Here is a 23,097-nt window from a genome sequence, read left to right on the forward strand (position 1 = left end):
CTTCTTTGGACAGAATACCTGGCTCTGAGACCTATTGTGGACTGGTTAGCTAATCCTACTTTATTATCATGTTACCTTGTAATTGCCTCTAGGTCTCCTGGAAACTCCTGGGCAGAGTAAAAGAGTGAGGCACTGGTGACAATTTATTATCATTTCCTGTGTGAGTTCTGAAGACTGTGTCAGCAAACACCAGGCATAGTGTTGAACATGACAATTGATTTGATGATTCATTGATCAGTTCATGGAGGTTCAGCGGGTTGTTTTGTGGTATTCCTTACTAACCATGAAGTACAACTCCACTAGCTTTTCACATTCTCATATAGCTCGAATGAGTCCACCACCCACCTCTTCCTTGCTGCATAAGTTCTCTATTCAGCAAGCAATGACTTTAAAAGATCACTAAAAACATCACATGAATCTGTCATAAATAAATGCTGTTTTCAATAAAATCCCATCCTTAGGTATTTGTTTAAGTAGACCTCAGAGACACTAATGGCTGCCAATCAGTTTGAATTGGCTGCATCATTGAGAATGCTTAGTTTTGGGAAAACCTGATTTGGCATTCACTGCTACTCAAGCAGAACCAAACAGATCAGCTGATTGGCTGACATCTGATCGCCACTTTTGAAGGTAAGTTTGACAGTTGAACATGCTTGGAGTGAAATCAGCAGCATCCCTTGTATTAACAGTAAGATTTATCATAATTTCAATATTGTGATTCACAATACAGAGGCTAGATTGTTCTGCCAGGGTAACTAGCTCTCCCCCCCCCCCTAAGATTTTCCTTTAGCTCATGGGAGATAGCCATTCCTTACTTTCTGGGTAGAGTTCCTTTGGCTGGTAGTCTGCTTTTCTACAGCCTCTCTTACCGCAGTGACATAGTTTGGCTTCTCCTTTCTCCTTTTATTTTGAGAAAGCTCATGGATTATTCTCCTCTAGCATTGATATCTTGATAGTCATGACCTAGGCTATTTCCAAAGTCTTGTTCTCTAGATAACCTGGTAGGAGTTCTCTTTCAGGTACCTTCACCTTCAGGTACCTTTTTTATAGCTCTTTCACAATTTGACCTCAGCATTTTTAGGGTATGTTCCTGAATTCATCATTAGGTAAATCTCTGTTGCCCCTTAGCCAGTATGGTTCTGCTTACAACCCAGTGGCACGTGAAGATCCTGGTACTTCCAGGTAAGTCTGGCCATGGCTGAACTGCCAGTTATCCAGAGTCTGAAGTCAGAGGAGTCCAACCTGGGGAGCCATAACATATAACCACATTTATATATACACAGTTCTCTTTCATTATATAGAGGAAAACTGTATCCATTAAAGCATAAGAAAAAACAGTTCTGGTGTTGTTCAACAAGATCTATCTCAAAAGAGAAAATGCTAATCTGCTGCCCCCTCTAAAATAGATGAAAAACAGCATTCTTGGCAACATAAACAATTTCAAAACAATTTCAAAAGCCAGATCCAACCACACATAGATTTTGAATGCAGTATTGTGGGTATTGTTTTCCAGATAGTTCCACTAGCTTATACATCAGAGTTCAGTTTCTTTTTAGCCCATCTTTTGCTGCTGTATACATTGTGCACAATAAGAATATAATATATATGATAAAAGAAATGTAAATGGTAGCAGTACAATAGCACTCTCATGTATGTGTAAGACTGAGATTTATGACTTGCAGTTGTCCAAATACCAGAAAATTCTGTCTCCACTTATGCTTAAACTAGGGCTTCATGGTCCATGGCTATTTATATATATATGTCCACATGTATGGGAATTTATCTCTGAAAGGTTCCCAAAGCATCATTAAAAAGAAGTTGGCTCACATAAGATTTCAGAGCAGTTTTGCTGGGAAAATACTGTATGTCCCCACCTGGAGTAGCAGAAATTACATTTACTTCCTGGACATTCCTGTACTGTTTGTTACCTATAGTTATGCTACTTGCAAAAATTCTTCACATGTAGACTGATTCTGACCATGCATATTATGTTAGAAGCTCCACTGACTGTGATGGGCAAGGTTAGGATTACATCCTTGGTGTCATCTTTTTATAGGTATTCATACACAGTAATATTTATTATTATTACTAGTAAAAAAAGCCCATTTTATCCTTCAATAAAATGGGCGCTAGCGAGCGCTGGGCGGGGAAGCCTTTGGAGGGCGAAGGCTTCCCGGGGCCGGGCTCTGCGCAGGCAAGCGTTGGCGATGTGGGGCATTGTCGTGGCCTCTCTTGGGGGCGGGGAGAAGGCCGCAGGGCAGGCGGGCAGCCACGCGGGATGTCGAGCATCCTCCCGGGGCGTGGAAGAGGCTCGGCGCTGCCGCGGCTCGGGAAGGCTGGTATGGGGGTGGGAGAAGGGCGGCCGGTCATCCTGGCAGATTACCAGAGCTGCAGGCGAGGTGCCCCATGTTGGAGACGCCGCAGCGGGGACGCAGGCCGGCTGGGGCTGGTGGGCGAGGGTCGGAGCGACGGCGAGTGGCAGCAGGCATGCGCGGGAGTCCGCGCATGGGCGTGTCAGTCCATGGTGGAGGTGGCGCAGGGCGCGCTGGGTAGGCGAGGCGCAGCCTAGGCAAGGCGCAGCAAGGCCTAGGCGAGGCGCGTCGCCATGGCAAGGGGAGAAAAGGGCCAGGGAAGCGGAGGACGGCATCACAGTGAGTTGGGTTGCGGGCACGGACCTGGGAAAGGGACGGTGGGGGTGGGGCTGGCGGGCATCGTGGCGGCTGGCGGGCATCGTGATATCGTGGGGGGAGGGGGGTTGCGGGAAGGGGTCGGGCGATCGAGCAGACGGAGGGACAGGGCAGCGCGCGGGAATTTAGGGCACCTTATTCCGGAGGCGTCGCTGTTGTCCGTCTGCATGGCCGTGAGGGCGACGAACTCCAGGCCGTCCTGCACCTCCCCGCCGGCGGCGCCACCGGGCATGGTCGATGGAGAAAGCCGCGAGCGGTCCCCGTGGGTCGCCCCGGCCATGGCGGAACAGAGTCGGCGGCTGGGCGAAGGCGCGCTCACGGCATGGAGCGGGGCCGGCGGCGGAGGCGCTCAGGCCGGCATGTGGGAGGCCCCGCGGCTTTCGAGGCGGACGGTCCGAGGAGCGAGCCTGGCCCTGGCGGAGCGCCTTCAGCCCATGCGGGCGGTCGGAGGGAGGGAGCCTCGGGCCTCTTGCGGCGTCAGGGTGCCAGGCAGGGAGCCCGGAGACTGCCGGGGGCTCTCCCAGACAGCGGCCTGATGCGGCGAGAGGCGCTTCGCGCCTCTCACCACGTCAGGCCGGGAGCAACTGCGAACCGCGCTGCGCGCGGCTCGCAGTTCCTGGGGCTGGGAATCGGAGGGACCAATCGGCAGGCGCTTCGCGCCTGCCGATTGGTCCCTCCGATTGTCTGTCATGAGGAAGGGTCCAATCTGGACCCTTCCTCATCCCGGACTCATCCCGCCCCAGGACCCCTTACTGTTTTATTTAGTCCGTGGCGCCCGCGGCGCCACGGGCGGTTTACAGATAATAATTTAAATGTATATAGCACCCTCCCAATATGGCTCAGGGTGGTGTACCCTTGGCTGGGGTGCAACTTAAGATGGTACACCTTGCCAGGAACTTATTGATCATTCTGGATGTCTCCCTGTCTACAGAGGCCCAGATCGCAGTAGCATGAACGGCATTTTTCCATCTGTGCCAGGAGAAGCCGCTAGCATCCTATCTGTCCTCGGACTGTTTGGCCACAGTCATCCATGCAATGGTCATCTCCAGATTAGATTTCTGTAACACAGTCTGTGTGGGCCTGCCCTTGTCCTTAACACGGAAATTGCAGCTGCTGCAAAATGTGGCTGCTAGGGTCCTCACAGGAACATCTTGGAGGACTCACAACCAGACTGTGTTGAAGCAGATCCATTGGCTACCTGTCACAGCCTGGATCAAGTTCAAGGTCTTGGTATTACCCTTAAAGGTCATCCACAGTCTGGGCCCCTCATATCTGTTGGACTGCCTATCTCCTTATGGCCCCCACAGGGCTTTGCACTCTGTGGGTATGAATCTGTCGGAGGTTCCCAGCCCAAGGGAGGTTCACCAAGCCTCGACCAGGGCCAGGGCCTTTCCAGTCCTTGCCCCCACCCGGTGAAATGAGCTCCCAGGAGAGATGTGGGCCCTGTTGGAACCTTCCGTGCCTGGCCACAACCAAAAATCTGCTGGAAGAGCTCTTATTTTGCAGGCCCTGCAGAACTGTGCCAGCTCCAACAGGGCCTGGATCTCCTCCAGGAGCACATTCCACCAAGTAGTGACCAGTACTGAAAATATCCTGGCTCTGGTTGAGGCCAAACTTATTTCTTTGGAGCCAGGACCACCAGCTGGTTGGAATTTGCATAGCTGAGTGCTCTTCAGGGGTCATTGGCAGAGAGACAGTCCCTCTGGTATGCCAGTCCCAGACCACAGATGGCCTTCAAAGTAAGAACCAATACCTTAAACCTGATCTGAAATTCAATTAGAAGCCAATGCAGCTGCTGAAGTTCAGGCCAAGTGTGGGCCCTCCAAGGGGTTCCTATGAGGACCCAGGCTGCTGCATTCTGGACCAACTGCAATTTCCAGGTCAGGAATAAGGGAAGGCCTGCATAGAGTGAGTTTTTGTGCCTGTTCTAATGGGCACAAAAAGGTCAGTGATATTAGCAGTGTTAGATCCTGAGCCTGCCCAATGCTGGCAGGACTGAATAGGCCCCAGAAGTTGGTTCGGCCAGGTTTTTCCTTCTCATTCCTAGTTCTTATAAAATTAAGCCCCAAGCATTCATGGGTGGCAGCAGTAGTGGGTCCACCAGAAGCCATGAGCCCTTGCAGCTAGCCCACCTAAGATTATTCTGACACCAGCCCAGATGAGCCTAACATCAATTGCATTCACTTATCAGTAGGAAGAAAGAACTGAGTTACCTGTAACAAGTGTGTCCTGCTGAAGGCTAAACCAAAGTGATTTACAGAATACAGTATGATGAGTCAGTTTTTAATCCCTGTAAGGTCATCTGTACATGTCCCATGAACTTTGTTTGGACCATAATGTTACTTTCATGGCAACAATCCAGATGGATCTACTGATGAACAGTATTAACAACTGAACTCTATTGCACAAACACATTTCTGTCTCTGTGAGGTATGAAGTATGGCAGCTGCACAAGCAATAATAAATCCCTTTCTCTGGATGTCAATATTGGCACTCATGTTAGACCTTCACTTAATCCGAGCACTGAATTATAATTTAGAAGAGTGTAGAAGATGACACTTGGCACTGGGTTGCGGCTATTTTCCACAGGTCACTGGAAAAACATATAAAATATCTGTTTGACTTAATATAAAATTACCAAAAACAATAACACACTTGGTTGTCAGGGGCAACATTTTTCATTCATGAGGATGAAAAGCACATGGAACAAAAGATACCCAAATTAGAAATAAGCACTAAAACGGCAAAAGCGGGGTGACCAGCAGTAGTCCATTCAATAAATCAAATGCCTTGCCAGACAGACAAATTTCTCCCTTTCTCAGATTTTGAATGAAACTCAGTTGGTTTTTAAGAGAAAGTCTTTTTATTTCCCATCCAATTGGCAGCAAAGCCAACTGTAAGTGGTATGCAAACAGAAAGCTCAAATGTACCAGTTCCAGCCAGAGGCCACTGCAGCCAATGTTACCATTTTTTTCATTTTACTTGGTGATTGTCTGATATTTCTATGTTTAGAAAGGTACACAACATAACGTTTCTTTTCCATATGTCCAAATATTTGGGAGGCTTTCCCTGGACGTGTCTCTGCCTAACAATTGAGGCATGATCCAACCAAAGCGGAGCGCTTTCTACTTCCATTGACCTTAATAGAAGAGATGTGCTTAAATCATTAAATGTGCTTAACTCATTAAAAGAAATGAGATTCAGACATTCTTAACTTCAGCAGCATCATGTGCTGTGTTTTCAGTGTGCGGCTGCATTATGCAATGTGTTTATTCATGAGGGGGACCATCCTGGGATTTTTGTTTGTTTTCCTGTTCTGCTAAGACTAAGGAAGTGCCTAGGCTTTTCTCCACAGTAGTAAGCCATCTTGTAATGAAATCTCAAACAATCATACTAAAAAAGGAAGCTTTTTTGTGTCTCTCTGCATTGAGTACAAAACAATTCATTTTCCTGCCATGGTACTCCCCCCTTCCAACTTTTCAAGACAAGTTTCATGGCTATTACCATTACTATTCTGAACTGATAAACAACAATAAATTTTATCTGGCTAGTATTCTGGTGCCTGTAAGTAGCAGAAATGGGAAAGGGTATGGGGAGAAACCCAAAAGCTATACAATAAAAATAACTTGGTTCAAACATATTGTGAATTAATGATCTAATTAATTAATTGGTTAACTAACATAACACATCTTAATGATGTATGTAGTTTTGTGTTACATATAAATGGGTTCACCTTTCCAGCAGAGTTACAGAAGTATCTGGTACAAAGCCTGAAAATTAAACCTTTCTCATCTTTCACTGCTTCCAGATAGCCTTATACCTGACCATCCCTTCAGTTTTTAGCCTACAGGCAAAAGTTGTGCCACAAGCAACAAAAGATTCCAAAGGAAGATTTTTGCCCTTGCGTAACTGGGGTAAGACCTGGGTGTATTATGCATGCCAGGAAACCTCTTAAAAAGTCTGCCCATAAAGATGTTGTTGTTTTTATTTCTGTACATAACATTGTTTTTGCTGTGCAAAACGCACCATAGTGTTGACTGCATTTTTTTCAGTGTGATATCTACAACTAGCTTTGCAATGACTTTTCTTTTATGACGGTGCTGAGAATGGCACTTTATTCATGCATAAATGTTAGCATATTTTTGGTCTCCTCCCCTGAGCCCCTGTAACAGCCTTTTTCTGCTCACAGTCCCTTATCCACCAATGGAAGCTTGCGGCACCTTCTCCTCATTATCTGCTTCCTCAGTGTCAGTGATCATGTGAGCATGCTATTTGGGTCTCCCTGGCAACCAAGCCAATTGTATTGACATGTAAAATGAGGATTATTTCTCTGGTATGCATGGCATTTCCTGCTAGAGCCTTCTGCAAAAGCTCCTGAGACTACAAAGCTGTAGCTTCTCTGTAGAACTGCAGCACACAAGTAATTATGTGCAGTGGCAGTCTTTCTCTCATCAGTGACCATGGCAGAGCAGAATTGTTTGGAAGTTTATCAGGCTGGCAAAGTGGAGGGATCTTCCCTATGCCCCCTTGCATGGGCTCCATGGCTGTCTGAAATTTTGGTTCCATCTTGTAGGAGAATGAAGAAGTAGAGCTGCTTTAGGCTATGTGTGAAGGATCCCATTTTAGGCTCACCAATGATTTGAAAAAATCTTCAAAGGCAAGGGGATGGTATGGTGGAGGCTTTAAGTTTGCATGGTAATCTGTGGTCTGCTGTTGTCCATTCTGTCCAATCTCTACAAGGAACAGTATACCTCAGACAGGGAAAGGTGGTAATTTGGGCATTCCAAAGCATGTGTGTCCCCACAGAAATTTGTTGTTGAACTCTCCATGTCAATGAACTACAATTCCCATGAGGCCCTGGCAGCAGCATGTGCTGGAATGGTGGTCACGTGACATTGCAGTACAATGGAGGAAATTTCCCCTTGTTTTAAATGCATAATTGGTGCAAAAAAGAAACCCAACTCAGTATCAGAGCACATGCATAAATGGGAATGTTTAAAAAAATAATTAAGGATGATTTAAAAGGATAGGCAAACTGACTGCAGTGAAAAGTGGTATATGCATAATAACCCCTTGGCTTCTGTGGAGGAGATAAGGGAAAACACAAAAACAGATCACCATTTGCCAAGAGAAACCTGAAATGAACAATTGCCTGCAAGCTGAGTCTGGATTTTACAAAGCACAAACAGTTAAAATAAGTCATGATGTTGTGTTATATTTAAACTGATTCCATGACATCCTAGTTACTTCGTGGGGAGGAGGGTGTTACAGTTCAACATGTGTTTCCCAGGGAATCATGTGGGAATGAATAGCATATACAATAAAAAAGATAAAAATATGAAATAATAAAAAGTAAAATAATAAATTAAGACTAAAACCAAAACAAAATCCCTCCTTCCAAATGGAGTCAAACCCTATTGTGTGCTAAACAAACAGCTGAAAAGTGAAATCTTTTGCAGAGTTATTCTAATCAGAATCCACTAAAGACCCATCATAGTGGGTTGGATCCAGCAGCCCTTTCATTCAGTCTCGGACAATTCTCTTCCTTACTGTACTCCCCCGTCAAGTCATTTTTTGCCGCCGCTTCCCCGCCCCCACAGACACACACACACACCAGCCAACCCCCCCCCGTCTGCCCCATCGTGTTGCCGCCGCTTCCCCGCCCCCACAGACACACACACACCAGCCAACCCCCCTGGCTGTCCCCCCTGCACGATCGCACCACAGCTGCTTCCCCGCCCCCACAGAGACACACATACACACAACCCCCATGGCCGCCCCCCCATCGTGCCTCCGCTGCTTACCTCCTTTCTTCTTCTTCCTTTTTTGCCTACAGTCTGCCTCCTCATTCTCTAGCGTCTACTGTCTTTCTAGTAAATTTCTAGTAAAGAACATAAAGGAAAATACATTTTATAATAGAATTGCGGTTTATCCATTCCACTTTGGCTTTTCTTCCTCCATTTCCCCCTTTAGATCCTGGCTTTGGTTTTATTGTTTTAAAACTTTACATGCTGTTATGGGGTTTTCTGTGATAATATTTTAATGATTTCTTTAATATTTATTGTAAACCACTGCCAGCAGACCTTATAGTTCTCCAGGATAGTTTCAGTTAATGCAGGACAATTCTGGCACAGATCTCATTGTCAGAGCAGCAGGGATTACAATGTTAAGGTTGTGTTCATTTAACTGAAAAAAAAATATGAAGCAGGTGCAGGAACTGTGCTGAGCTCACTAGAAATGTGTTAAGCCAATGTTGCTATTTCCGAGAATAAAGTCTTCAAAGAAGTGGCATCAGCTAAACAGAGTTTGAGGCAACAGTGCTAAGAACGTTTTCCTGGAAGTAAGCCCCATTGGGGAGGGAAGGCAGCATAGTATAGGCCAGACATCCCAGATCTCAGAAGCTAAGAAGGGTCGGGACGTGGATTGGAGACCACCAAAAAGGACGCTGCAAAGGAAAGCAATAGTAATCCCACCTCTGCTTCACATGTGCCTTGAAAGCCCTTGCTGGAGTTGCTATAAATTGGTTGCAACTTGATAGAGTACCAGCAACTCAAGCAACATATGGAGAGGTGATAGCCTTTGATCTCTCTACAAGCAACATTTTGGTTTCTCTTTGTAAAGTACACTGAATTCTACGGGACTGATTGGCTGTTTTGACAAAGGATTATCATTGGCTGTATCTGGTTGTGACACAGATGTAACAGAACTGATTTTTGCTATATATTCCCTGTCATGTAAGAAGTTCATAATCTGACGCCTTGAATAAATCTTTGTTGGTCTTAAAGGTGTTACTGGACTCTGATTTTATTGTGCTACTTCAGACCAACACGGCTACTCATTTGAATCTACATATATTTAAGTCCCTTTGAAGAGAAGAAGAAGAGTTGGTTCTTATATGCCGCTTTTCTCTACCTGAAGGAGTCTCAAAGCGGCTTACGTTCACTTTCCCATTCCTCTACCTACAACAGACTCCCTGTGAAGTAGATGAAGCTGAGGGAGCCCTGATACTAATGCTCAGTCAGAACAGCTTATCAGTGCTATGGTGAGCCCAAGCTGGTTGCAGGTGGGGGAGCGTGGAATCAAACCCAGCTTGCCAGATTAGAAGTCCACACTCCTAACCGCTACACCAAGCTGGAGACTGTCTTCCAAATAGACCTGCTCAGAATTGCTCCTTGAGAATAACTTCTTATAGGGTCACAGTGGTTAGATAGCGAATTAGTTTATCAATTATTATTATCATTTTTGATAACCAGTAGCTTCCATTGTATCCTCTCAATAACTCTCTCTTTAAGGTAGGCTAACCTGAGAAACTGTGACTGGCCCAAGTTCACTCAGCAAGCCTTCAAGCTAGAGTGGGGATTTGAACCTGAGTCTCCCAGATCCTAGTCCAGCCTTTCTCAGCCTTTGTACCATTGAGAAACCCAAGAAACATCCTCCAAGCTTCAAGAAACCCGAGAAGTGATGTCAGCAGGTCACACTTTCCAGAGGTGCCTCCAAGAACTCACATGTCACCAGAAGTGATATCACCCAGACACTCCCCCTGGATGTGACATGATCAGGCAACTCCCACAGTGCAGGAAGTGACAGTACAGAAATATTTTCAGATGATTTATGAATTGAACTATACTGGTACTCTGGCATCACAGCAATAAATAAATATCATTTATTTGATTTTAGATATATTCAGATTTGATTGATAATCTATTAATCTATTAATTTCTTAAATGTTTATGCCAGCGTTTCTCAACTTTTTTACCATTAAGAAACTCCTGGAACATTCTTCAGGCTTCGAGAAGCCCCAGTACTGGTGTGATCATGCAGAATATGGTTGGGATGCATAGCTGTGTACATGCCCAACTGGGGCCCCTTCCCTTTCCACCCCCTCCAGGCCCATCACTGATCATTTGTGGTGTGGGGGTGCACATCAACATCACCATATATGGTCATATCTTCAGACTAATGTTAAACACATTTTCTAAATATATAAAAAATTAATTAACTCTTACCCATTCAGGAAACCATTCCAGGGCCATCAAGAAACCCCAAGGTTTCATGAAATCCTAGTTGAGAACACCTAGTTTATGCACATGCGCACCTAGAAAAGAAACCTAAGAGAGGTGATTGCTTAACAAGAGGAGAAGGTAAAGTAGACAAAAGGTCCTAGAGATGCAGAACCACATTGCTACAGATGTTATCCATGAACGATTCAAATTTCAGCCTCAGGTAACCTTTCTATTTAAGTGGGATTAGAAGAACTGTGTGAAACTACTAGTCTTTCCCCCCCTAAAGAGACCTTTGTTGTATATCCATCTTACCTTGTTGCCATTTGGATGTTGTTTTTATCCTTTCAACTAGAAATTTCTCTTGTGCTTTGTAACAGCAGATTATTTGTAGACACCTAAATTAGATCCTTTGAAGGAAAAGGTAATTGGTAGGTCAGGTGATATAAAAGAGTCCCTAGTATAAACAGTACCTAGAGGTAAATCAACCACCCAGATTTCATTGCTCCCTTACTTCCACCCAGATAAAGGGCAGGACAAATTAAACATTCCTTTGTAAACATGCCCAGAATGCTAGATTAACTGCAAAGGATCTGACCTACAGAGATGGCCAGTGGCTGAGGGCTTCCATTGAACTCAGTGGAACTTAAGCCTACCTCTTTCTCAGTGAGGCACAATCACTGTGCACCTGGCAAGATAACAAGGCACCGTAAAAGAAAAGAAAAAAGCAACATGCCCTTTGGAAGTTATTGATGCTTCATTAACACCCACAAGAAGGCAGTAGTACTTCACGTTTATTAGAGCTTTGCCTTGTCTCATTTCATGCATTCCAGGGACTTGATTGCTTTGTTTACTGCACGCAGTGAAACAAATGCGAGGAGTTAAAACTCGTGACTCAAGCGAAAAAAAGTTGCTGCTGGTTCCAAATCACGGAGTGTTTCTTGGGCTCATTAGCTAATCCCTTGTCTCAAAAGCTGGGAAGTCAAGTTTAAGCCTTTTCATAGCCTCCCTCTGCAAACCCTCCCCCCCCTTCAAAATCCAGTTGCCAGGTTACTGTCTGAACTCAAGGTTTGTATTAGCAGCCTACAATCTCTGCAAGAAACAGAGCCACCTCCACTTCCTTGACTTTTCTGCTTGGCAAATGTATCGCCTGCATTTATGCCAACCCTGAAACTGAAGTATTTAAAACACTCATTTTCAAGTGAGGCCAAGGTGGCTGCTGGAGATCCTGGGGTGGTGGGGAGGCAGCGACTGTGCAACTCACCAGCACATTTGTCTGTGAATCTGGCCAAGGGATCAGAGAAAATCTTGGAGTGAGGAACGAGAGATCTAAGTAATCCCTGGGCAGAGAAAGGCAGCAATGCCTAGCGTAGGAGACGGCTGCTTTCCTTTTCCATATCTACAGTTTCTCAATATCTTTATGCAAAGCAAGGATGATTTTTAATTTCTCACTATGTTGTTTCATCCTAAAAAAAAACAATCTGTTTCAAATTCACATTTCCCTTATAAAAATCAACCCTGGTACTCTTTATTCTTGTACCACTATCTGTTTCCAAGCTCTTTACTATACTAGTACTATATGCTAACATCAAATACTAAGATTATATATCCATATGTCATATCACTAATCATTTCCATATATTGAACGTTTTTGTATTATTTATACCTCACTTTTCTTCACCAAGAGGACCCCAAAGCAGCTTACAACAAAGCAGCTTATCCTCACAACAGTAAACCTAGATCATCCAGTGAGCTTCCATGGCAGATAAGGGATTCAAACCTGCTGGTTCCCCCCAGATCATAGTCTAGGCTGTAGTCTAACCACTCCATCATGCTGGCTTTGAATTTCAGCAAAGGAAGAAGGGGGTGAGGCAAAGGTCAGAAACTGAAGTCTTCTGAGACTTCATTGGGGCTTTTTTGGGGGGGGGTGAATTATGACATCAGCAAGCAGCTTTGATGTCATGTTGAAAGATGTTGTCATTGAAGTGTTGTACACTGAGGACAAATACAGGAAACAATATCTATAAAACAAATCAGCTGATTGGGTCCAGAACTAGATTATGTAACATGAAAGGTATGATAGCACTCTGAAACTCATTACAGTCTTCTGAAAATGCCTTTGCACCCATACCTAAATATCTGTGCCAGCAATATGTCAGCCATGTGCCAGAACAGCATCACTTTAATGATGCTACAATGTCATAGTTCTGAATATGGCCTGATTCACTTGAATGGCTCATCTTCAGTATTTCAATAATGAGGAGCAAGCATGCAAAAAAAAAAGGACTTCTGCAACTGGTCTATAGGCACACATTGACTTATTCTTTACTAAAATTACCTTTCCGCGGTTTCTGTCCTGTTTTATACAAGAAAAACTGATGAAAGGGCATTTCAGATTGATGGCACGAGTGACATGTTAAACTTACTCTAAACTCTAGAGGCATTGTTAAAACAATAAAAAGCAGCACAGGCGGTTAACCTCATCCCAAATACTCTGATTTTTTTCAATGTCAAAAAGCTCAAGAGAAATGCCAGAAACCAAGAATTCATAATCCTGTGCTCAAGAATTGTGAAGTGTAATGGCAAAGCTGGAACATGATTAAGATAAAAATAGAAGTTACATAAACAACACATTGTGACCTCTTTTTAACTTGATTAGAGTTTACTAGGATATTATGCCTCGCTAAACAGTCTGCTGAGCCAAAAAGAAAATGACTGAAGCATAAAATGTGCGGTTCAGAACATGACTACAGAGTGACGTCATTCCGAGCTTTCAGGGCTGCGCACCCCAATACAACCACAGATTCTTGCTAAACATTTTTTTCCCAAAAAAGGTGTTGAATATTTTATGATGTTCAGAGGTGCTGAGAATTTCATGGGCAGGTAGCTATTGAGCAAAAACAACAACAACACATGAACAACAGTTAGCACATATGAAAGAGATCTCTGGATGTCCAAGTTTCTTTGAAATGAACCATATTAGTGCAGGAAGCGTTTCCATTTCATTGTACTCATTGTCTAACCAGAAGGATCAGATCAAATGTTTCTTTATTGGCCCCGGTTTGATCTGCAACACCATCGTAATTCCCTGAAAGCTTTGCTAAAGATTGCCAGGAGGCATCACCTTACCTGTGATCTAGAGAAGCACATTCAACGCCATAAATTTATGGAAGATTCTAAAGGAATATGTATAATTCTCCCCTAACAGTTGCTCATGGGAGCCGAGCAAGGACTCACATAAATATTTGCTTTTCAGTTATTCTTTCAAACATGTGTGTATCAGAGATTTAAAAAAAGAAAAAGAAAAAATGCAGCCATGGAAGTGCTACCACCCTCAAGAGGACAACCCTATGGCATACACTCCTTGCTGCATATATTTTGACATGGTTTGTCTGGTACGGGAAAGGTACCATTGAAGGAGATTTTGGGGGCCTATGGATATTTGTAATTAAAATGAGCATCCTTTGAAAGCTAAAGTTTAAGAACCACTGATGATACGGAATTCAATACCAGCTGTGTTGCAAGTAGGGTTGGGCACTTTGGCGTCCAAAGCTGCTGTTCGCGCCCGAAGCAGCCAGCACCGCAGCATGTGGGGGGAAGGGGAGGTGCGGGCGCTGGCGCATTGGCTGACACACACATGCAGGCACAGAGCTCCAACTACATGGAGGCGCCTGCGTCTCCTCCCCCCATGCCGTGGTGGTGGCTGCTTCGGCTGTGAATGGCCACTTTGGATGCCGAAGCACCCAACCCTAGTTGCAAGGGTCTGCTTATCTCCTTCTTGTGCTACAAATTGGCTTTGCTGTGAAAAGGAAGAAGAGAAAAGAGTTACCAATTACCATGAACCATCTCACCTGCTTCCCATTGACTGAACACTGAATCCTTTACCTTTAGTTGAACAATTGATTGATTCAGTGTTTCTCTTTTTGTTTCTTCCAGGAAGCATATGTCCCACAATATCTTCACATAAATTCTCTGAGGAGGATTGCTGGTCTCCAGCTCTTCTGGAATTGTAACTAACCTATAGGCTGTGGAGATCAGTCTCCCTGGAGGAAAGGGCAGCTTTAGAAGGCACGCTGCATGGTATACAATAGCCAGCACAACCCCGCTGACAACAAGCTCGACTCCCCAAATCTTCAGAAATTTAGAGAGAGAGGAACTGGCTGAAGGCTATTTTATAAGCTGAATGAAGAATATAAATATATATGTAGAAGGGGAAACAGAAGAGATTTGGATGACCTCTGACAAATCTATTAATACATGTGCTTCAGATAAGCCTTTGTGAAATGTTTTTGAATCCATCAAGAGATTAATGCTAAATTTATGCCTTGTACCAATTATTAATAGTGATAAACTCCCTACTCAAACCGGAGGTGTATGTGATAATCGTATAGAAGAGAAGCATAATATAAGCAGATGCTGTCTCTATTTTCTGTGATTAAGAGCTACCAATTCATATTCAGAGCATTCTTAATAATTATATTGATGTAAGAGGAAAAGAAAGGGTTTTTTTAATACTTATTATTACTGGCCACATAAGTACATTCTTAGACCTGGACTTCATTCTTCCATGTATTATTTTGCCTATGCCTGAATTTTCATGACCAGTTTTCCAATTTCAGGCCAATTTCTGCTTGAATTTATGTTGGGTACAGGCATCTCAACCCATCAACTGAAATAGTAAAAATATAAGGATGTGCTTAAATTTTAATGGTGTGAACCATTAAAGCCTTTCACACATGCTGGAGTTACTCCTGATTTTCTTGGGTGTCAATCTCTACAAACAATGGAATTGGGCTAGGTAGGGTTCTTCTACACATCTGCCCTCTCTATGAATTCTTACAATTGTGCAGTTAGTTTCTTCTGCATGTGTCTTAAATAATAAGAATTTTCAAAGGAGCTGAAGGAGGCAGTGGGATGGCCATTACTAAAGAAACCATCCTTGGATCTGTGGGAGCCCTCCAACTACTGCCCTGTATCACAACTGCCGTTTCTAGGGAAATTGGTGGAAAAGGTTACCACAAACCAAATATCAATATTCCTGAATGAAGCTTTGGTCTTGGACCCAGACCAGTCAGGCTTCCAGCCTAGATATGGTGTTGAAATAATTGAAACGTCCATCATCAGCTGGACTGAGTCAGGACAGCGCTGTTTGTGTTGCTCCACGGCATTTGACACAACCATGAGCTACTAGCTCACTGCCTCACCAATGCCAAGATTTGGGAACAGCCCTTCAATGGCTGATCTGTTTTTCTCCGTGGTCGTGGACAGAGGGTAGCAATTGGAGAGAACCAATCATACCACTGTACAGAAACATTCCTGTGTAAATACCATGGCACTATAACTTCAAAGTATGAATCACATCCTGTAGTTGTGGTTGTCTGCTTCCATAATATACAAGATGCTACCGTTCTTTTATAATAGCAACCTAAGAATTATACATTATTCCCCCCCCCAACAACACGAATCAAACATGTGGAATGAAGTAATGAATCTGTTCCCCTTAATCTGGTCCCTCATAGCTCTGCATCAAGTCATATCATATCATATCATAAAGTCATATCAAAAGTGAATTTTGATCAGTTTTCTACAGCAGGAGTATTTGATTCAAAAGTAATGATAATCAATGATCCTTCAGCACCAAGTGAATTAAATACTTGGGAAGTGATCTCAAAGGCAGGGAAGACAGATGTATTGCAACATCTGTTTCTGCTATACAAAACAGCCTCTTTCCAACCTGTACAACATCAGGTCATGAGATGTGTAATTAAATTCTTAATTGTTATAAAAGGTTTTGTGACTTGAATTTCCTGGATGGTTTGAAGTTGCACTCTTAAAGATTTAAAAATGATGAATGGTGACTAGACAGGTTTATTCCTTAAATATTATATTCATAGATGCAAATAATTGCATTTTATGTATGCCTGTATTATCAAGAACCATATTATCAAGTCCATACTATTAAGTACCTGGATGGTAGGTTTCAGAAAGTAGTGATACAGGAATGATTTTCAGACCCTTGGCCTTTGGCCAAGGATCCCACAAAGTGTCATATTTTTTCCTTTGCCATTTAATGTCTACATGAAACCACTGGGTAAAATCATCAGGAGAGGTGGGTGGGTTGTCACCAATACTTGGATGAAACTCAACTCTATCTTGCACTTCCAAATGATCCCAGGGAGGCTGTAGAAACCCTGAAGCAGTGCCTGGTAGCAATTTTATATGCAGGGTAATAAACTAAAGTGTAATTCTCACAATATGGAAATGCAATTGGTGGGTGGAAGATCTGCCCAGGATCGAAGGTATCACTCATTCTGTATGGGGTTGTACTACCTTTGAAGGAACGGGTCCATAGTTTGAGTTGCTTGATCCCAGGTGACAGCTGTGGACAGAGTACATTTTACTAGCTTTAAATGGTTACCCAGTTGCAGCCTTTCCTGTAAAGAAAAGAACTAACCACCATGGTACCTTGGTTATATCTAGATCAGTGTGCTCTAAAAAAGTGTTCAGAGTGGATTGCAAGGACCATATCCAGTCTTGGCCAACCTACACTGGTTTCCATTTTGCTTCCAGGGCCAATTCAACATTCTGCTTTTGACCTTAAAGCCCTATATAGTTCGGGACTAACATATCTGAAGGACCTGGCTGACCATCATGGTCATCTTCAAAGGCTCTGGCATTTAAAACAGTATGAAAAGCCATAAAATAACAACTCTGCTTTGGGGGCTCCTGTCTTTTGAGATTAGTGGATGATAACTTGGGAGAAGGCCTTCTTTGTCACGGCACCAAAGCTCTACAACTCTCTCCGGATTCATCTGTCCTCTTTGGTTGTCTTCTACCAGCAGGTGAAGACTTGGTTTTTATTACTTTGGCATCCTGTCAATGATCCCGCCTTCCTAGTCAATATTTTAATGTTTTGTATGTATTTTGGCTCTTGTTAACTCTTTTAAAAGTTATTTTATATTTGGAAGGGGGTGATTTTAATGATTTTATTATGTAATTTTATTATGTATGTTTTAAATTATTAGCCATATTGGCAGTCCTTGTAAGGGCAGAAAAGCACGATGTAAATTTTGTAAATAAAATATAATAATATGAGAACTAGTAATGCATTATTAACACTGAACAATCTCAAGCTAATAAAACAAGAACTAGAAAAATGGACTTTTGCTAAAATGGAGATATTGTTTATATAAGGTATAGCCTGTTTCCTACAGATTTATTCTGGATAGCCTTTTCAGATAGCTCAAATTCAGCCCCAATCTATATATGGCTGAAGAATAGCTGGAAAATACCAATAAGGATTTTTTTGGAATATTTTTTCATTTCAAATTTAGCTAGATCTCAGAATGCCCCTTCGGTAAAGGTAAAGGTATCCCCTGTGCAAGCACTGGGTCATGTCTGACCCTTGGGGTGACGCTCTCTAGTGTTTTCATGGCAGACTCAATATGGGGTGGTTTGCCAGTGCCTTCCCCAGTCATTACTGTTTACCCCCCAGCAAGCTGGGTACTCATTTTACCGACCTCCGAAAGATGGAAGGCTGCTGGGATTGAACTCCCAGCCTCATGGGCAGAGCTTTCAGACTGTGTGTCTGCTGCTTTTCCACACTGCGCCACAAGAGGCTCTACCCCTTCTGTAGACATTTTTAAATACCCACAAAACTCACCATAAAGCACCAACCTTTGTAGTATTTGAGTCAACTGCTCAAAGGTTTGTCTTATGAATGCTTGGAAAGATTTACTGAAATAACCTTGGAATTCTTGGGAAAAATTAGTGGCATGTTTCTTTGGCTACCCCCCAAACCATAACTGACATACTTAATACCAAAACAATGTATGTGGGCGGGATCATCCTATCAACATATATCTTTTTAAACAATTCAGATATCTTGTTACTTTCCACCTCAGCAGATGCTTTCAATCAGAGAAGTTATCTTCATGAGGAAAAATAGTACAATGCAGTGTTATGTGTATATAAATTCCTGAATTAATATGATGAATACAATTGTGACTTTATAGTTAAATCTTGGATTATTTAATTTATTATATGTATTTATTTTTGTATTTATATACTGACCTCCCCTGAGGCTCAGGGTGGTTTTGAATGAAAGCTTTTTCTTCATATGTACTTTTCATTGTTGTGCTCTTATGCTTTGTGCAAATTTTGAAGTTGTCTCCTCATGACATCTATCGTCACCCCTCCACTAGTATCCTGTTCTTTCCCCTAATTGTTTTTGACAAAATGTTTTGGGTGCTGTCAACATGTAATTGACACACACAGAAATTTTGCAGCTGAAACAGATGTGAAAAATCCATATATCTCTGGCTGAATTTTCCAGCTATGTCTACAAAAGTAAATATTTCAGTATAGATTTCTGCATTTGTTTGGGGGGGGGGAGGAGCAAGGACATTTGCAGATCATGTTATGAGCTGGACAGTTGTAGGTAATGCTTTCTGTTCTATCACAAGCAACCTTCATTACATATCTATTGCACAATTACACAGGCTGCCATACTTGGATAAGGTTCATAGAATTGTATGTTCACTCACAACAGTACAGTAAGGACAAAACTGTGTCCCTTAGTCCTGGTTTAAGGACATAGGCTTAGACCAAATATTGTCTGTGTTCTTCATCAAGTGATGGCCCAGCAATTTGTTTTACTTGTTTGGATCGACAAACTGTTTCAATTAATGAAAAGATAGTTTAAAAGAGATTTAAATGTCAATAGGCAGAAAAATCATATGCAGCATTGGCTTTATGATACTGGAATAAAGTCAGTCAAACTTGACAGATTTTAACATGAAATTGAACAAGTGCTAATATATATATTCCCATACCTTAGGGCAGGGGTAGTCAAACTGCGGCCCTCCAGATGTCCATGAACTACAATTCCCATGAGCCCCCTGCCAGCATTCGCTGGCAGGGGGCTCCTGGGAATTGTAGTCCATGGACATCTGGAGGGCCGCAGTTTGACTACCCCTGCCTTAGGGACTGTTCCCAGCTGGCATGGGTTCATGGGAATTGTAGTCCATGGACATCTGGAAAGCCACAGTTTGGCCACCCCTGCATGACTGATATGTAATGATTCACATCACAGTCTCATTTTAGCAAATGTATCAGACTGGTAGGGGGAAAATCACATTCTTATATATTCCATTTGAGCACATAAAACCATAAGGCGAGGGTTGTTGGGAGGGCCGACAAGCACTGCAAGTAAAGATCTGAAAAGGAATAACAATATGTTCTTTTATAGCAGACAACAGAGTTTTGAAAAGTAGAGAGAAATTCTAAACTATGTCAATGATTGATATTTTGTTCTACAGATTTCAGAAGGAAACTCCTTACTAGCTAGTGGGATGAATTTCTCAGGGACTATACCCTAATCTAAGAGTACCAAATTTTAGTCAGATGGGAGAGGGGAATCCCATTTTATAAAAGAAATTTTCATTTGGAGAGTGACTACAGGAAGGCACAAAAGAGGAGCTATTAATTTTGGCCTCTGTCTCCAGGACCCCTTAGCAGGTGTGAGGATGGTTTCTTTTAAAACAAAAGTGCATGTAAACAAGGAAAGCGAAACACTCTCTCACCTTATGTTATTGGACACAGTTGATATCAACATTTCCCCCAGTCCAGCTGGCTTCTGGAATTTGAACTGGGCTGGAAGAAGAATGCCATAATCAATCAGTTGTGAGGAGAGACACAGGAGAGTGGGTTGGTTCAGCTCTTTTTCATGGCATGCACACAACCATAGCTTCTTTCGTAGAAGAATGTGAAGCGAAATGTAAACAGAAGAAGGTCAATCCAGTTTAGCCTGAAATGCAAAGGTTACCTGACTGCCCCCGCCTATCCCATTCCAAATGTCTCCCTCACAGATGCTTTTAATTAAGTTAAATATGCTGAGAGATCTCAAAATGGTGCTCATCACTAATCTCTTTCTTAAAGAAATATATTCCTTCATTATGAATCTTTTATGTTTCTGTGTTGCCTGTTTTTGTTTGTGTGGCCTTTCATCAGAGAGCAAAGCACTTGCCTCGATCACTGTCCAGTCTGCAACTGTTTTCTTTCCAGAGGGTACGAGCCAAAATATCTGTTTCACTGTCTAGTAAGTACAGCAACAGAGCAGAAAATGAAGGAGCAAACAACCAGGACCCACTGATGTTGTAGAAACAAGAAAGTCTTCCCCAAACCTCTATGACAGTACAATTATTGGCAGAAAATGGAAATCTTGTACACAAACAATGCCTATTATAGGGCATTCTGTTTTTTATTGTCATTAGTTAACATTACATACCCCTAATATGTCACTGAGATCACCATAGTAATTATACACAATACTAGCCATTAATGTTTCTTGGGGAAGGGCAAATGGGACTTACCCCGGGCGCGTTTGCCGTCGCGGGGAAGCCCTCGCCGAAGAGAAAGGCAGGGCAGGGACTACGCGTCCCAGCGAGCCCTGGGGCGGCATCCGGCAGTGCGGCAAAAGGATGGCTGGGGGAGGAGGGGGCCATTTCGGCTCTTCCCAGCCTCCTTTGCCCGCACCATATAGGGAAGCAGCTGAGATGCTTCTGCCTCTTTCCCGCTTCTCTGCTGCCGCGATTGCCCACCCGCCCTCCCTATTTTGCGTGGGGTTAAACAAGTACAAGGGAGTTTTTTCTCTGGCATTGTGCCAGTTGTTTTGATGTTAAGATAAATAGAAAAATGTTAAAAATGTACATATAATTATATGCTTATGTTTGGTATATTGTTAAAAATCTTCATTGTCACAACTGGCGGGTTTGGGGCATGGGGGAGGAACCATTGGCAAGCAATCCCAGCCTGCGTGCTGGCATGCTTTTGTGGGGGGCCTCCGTAAGCGGCTGTGGGTAAGCGGTGCCGGGAGGCCATCACTCATGGAGGATGAGCTGGGACGGCAGATCTGCATTTCCGGGTGGCCCAGAACCCGGCAGGGGTTCACGCCTCAACGGGTTCCCAAGAGGTGGTCACCTCCCCATTCTATCCATCAGGGCATTGGGGGCACGGGGAGCCCGGTGGGGTGTTGGAGGGCCTCGTGCATACCTAATGAAGTAGTGTGTGGCTGCCTTGTGGCCAGGGGACCACAAGAGGGCTGGTTCCGTTCTCCCCCATGCTGGTCAACGCTCTATCGTTAATAAAAGTTATGGCCTGTTTAATGCCATTAAGTGTCTGTTGGTTTCTTTGGCAAAAAGTATTCCCCTGCACGGCAAGAGAAGGATTGACAGACTCAGTCACCTGACAGTTAAGCTTGTGGTCTGTTTGCAGGTAGTTTCCAATATCATTGAATGATTGACAGATTGATTCAGATTCAAATACTTTGGTATGTTCAATTGTAATGAAAATCAATTCCATTTGTTAATGGGTGGAGGGGGAAACATCAGCTATGATGTATGCCCTTTATGTCTGCTTGATTAACTGAAAATAGGCAGGCAGACTGTTCCTATCAAGAATATTCTGTATAGCTGAATGACCTGCTAGTGACCTTGTATCCATATAGTCACAAAGGTGTGTTGCAGTATTTGCATTCAGTGGCAACATGATCCACACAGGTCCAAAAGACAAAATGCACAAAGACTTTAGGTGATTTAAAGGAGGTGTTCCTGGTGGCAGAAATGCAAACAAGACGACATAGTTGCACCATTTAAAGGATGCATTTGAACTTTTCAGGTGTAAACAGGAACCAAAAGGCAAGCGATCTGCAATCAACTGCAAGACAGGAGGGCATTCTGTAGTGCACAAAGAATATAAACACACTGATAATTTTGCATAAACTAATCACAGCTTATTTACATAGACATGAGGTAAGGTACATCAAAGGTGAGGGTGTGGATCCTAAATACACCTCCAGCAGACCACAGCCCCACAGGGAGGGAGACCCATCAGCAAGCCCACTCACTGGGACTGAGTAATCCACTGGTCAAGCTCCCGCTAACCATCAGGTCTGCTGTTTCCTGGGAAGGTAAGCATAGGTAAGCCCCATGGGCATCAACCTCTATTGGAGCTCAACTCACCACCCTGCAATGTGATACAGGCAACTCCCCAGCCAGGAGCTTAAATCACACTTGCAGCTTCTTAAGGAAGCTCCCACTAATGGGCAGCAACCTGTCCCACAGGCCCAGGTTGTGTCCCACTAAGGATCCACCCCCCCCCCACAAACCTCCAACTGTGACATATAACGTCAAGACATAATACACCAGACCAACAAAGTATATGAATTAGAGAGGGAGGGAAGCAGCCAGCAGTCTGAGCAGTGAGCAGCAAAGGAGGCTGTGTACGTATGCTGGCCTCTCTTTAAGCCCACCGCTCAGTGAAACCCCACCCCAATCTCATGGGGCCCTTTATAAGAAGGTCTTTCTGAACAATGAGAGTCTTGCCACAGTACCAAAGCAATGAAGAAAAAG

General features: G+C 43.4%; 1 long non-coding RNA gene across 5 annotated transcripts in view; it reads right to left on the reverse strand.

Moving 5' to 3' along the window:
* The window catches only part of LOC143820018 (uncharacterized), a 50,505-nt gene that overhangs the window by 21,818 nt on the left and 5,590 nt on the right, over positions 1–23,097 (reverse strand). The window contains exons 2-6 of one of the 5 annotated variants that reach the window (XR_013225207.1): positions 20,272–20,341; positions 11,003–11,097; positions 10,694–10,782; positions 8,492–8,568; positions 4,462–5,826 (exon numbers count right to left, since the gene is read on the reverse strand). This is a non-coding gene — a long non-coding RNA (uncharacterized LOC143820018). Of the gene's footprint in view, positions 1–4,461; positions 5,827–8,491; positions 8,569–10,693; positions 11,098–20,271; positions 20,342–21,060; positions 21,091–23,097 lie in introns of those variants that run through there. The other 4 variants (XR_013225208.1, XR_013225205.1, XR_013225204.1 and 1 more) reach the window with 4 other exon arrangements.

The sequence above is a fragment of the Paroedura picta genome, chromosome 10 (genome assembly GCF_049243985.1).
Source record: "Paroedura picta isolate Pp20150507F chromosome 10, Ppicta_v3.0, whole genome shotgun sequence".
NCBI classification, from domain to species: domain Eukaryota; kingdom Metazoa; phylum Chordata; class Lepidosauria; order Squamata; family Gekkonidae; genus Paroedura; species Paroedura picta.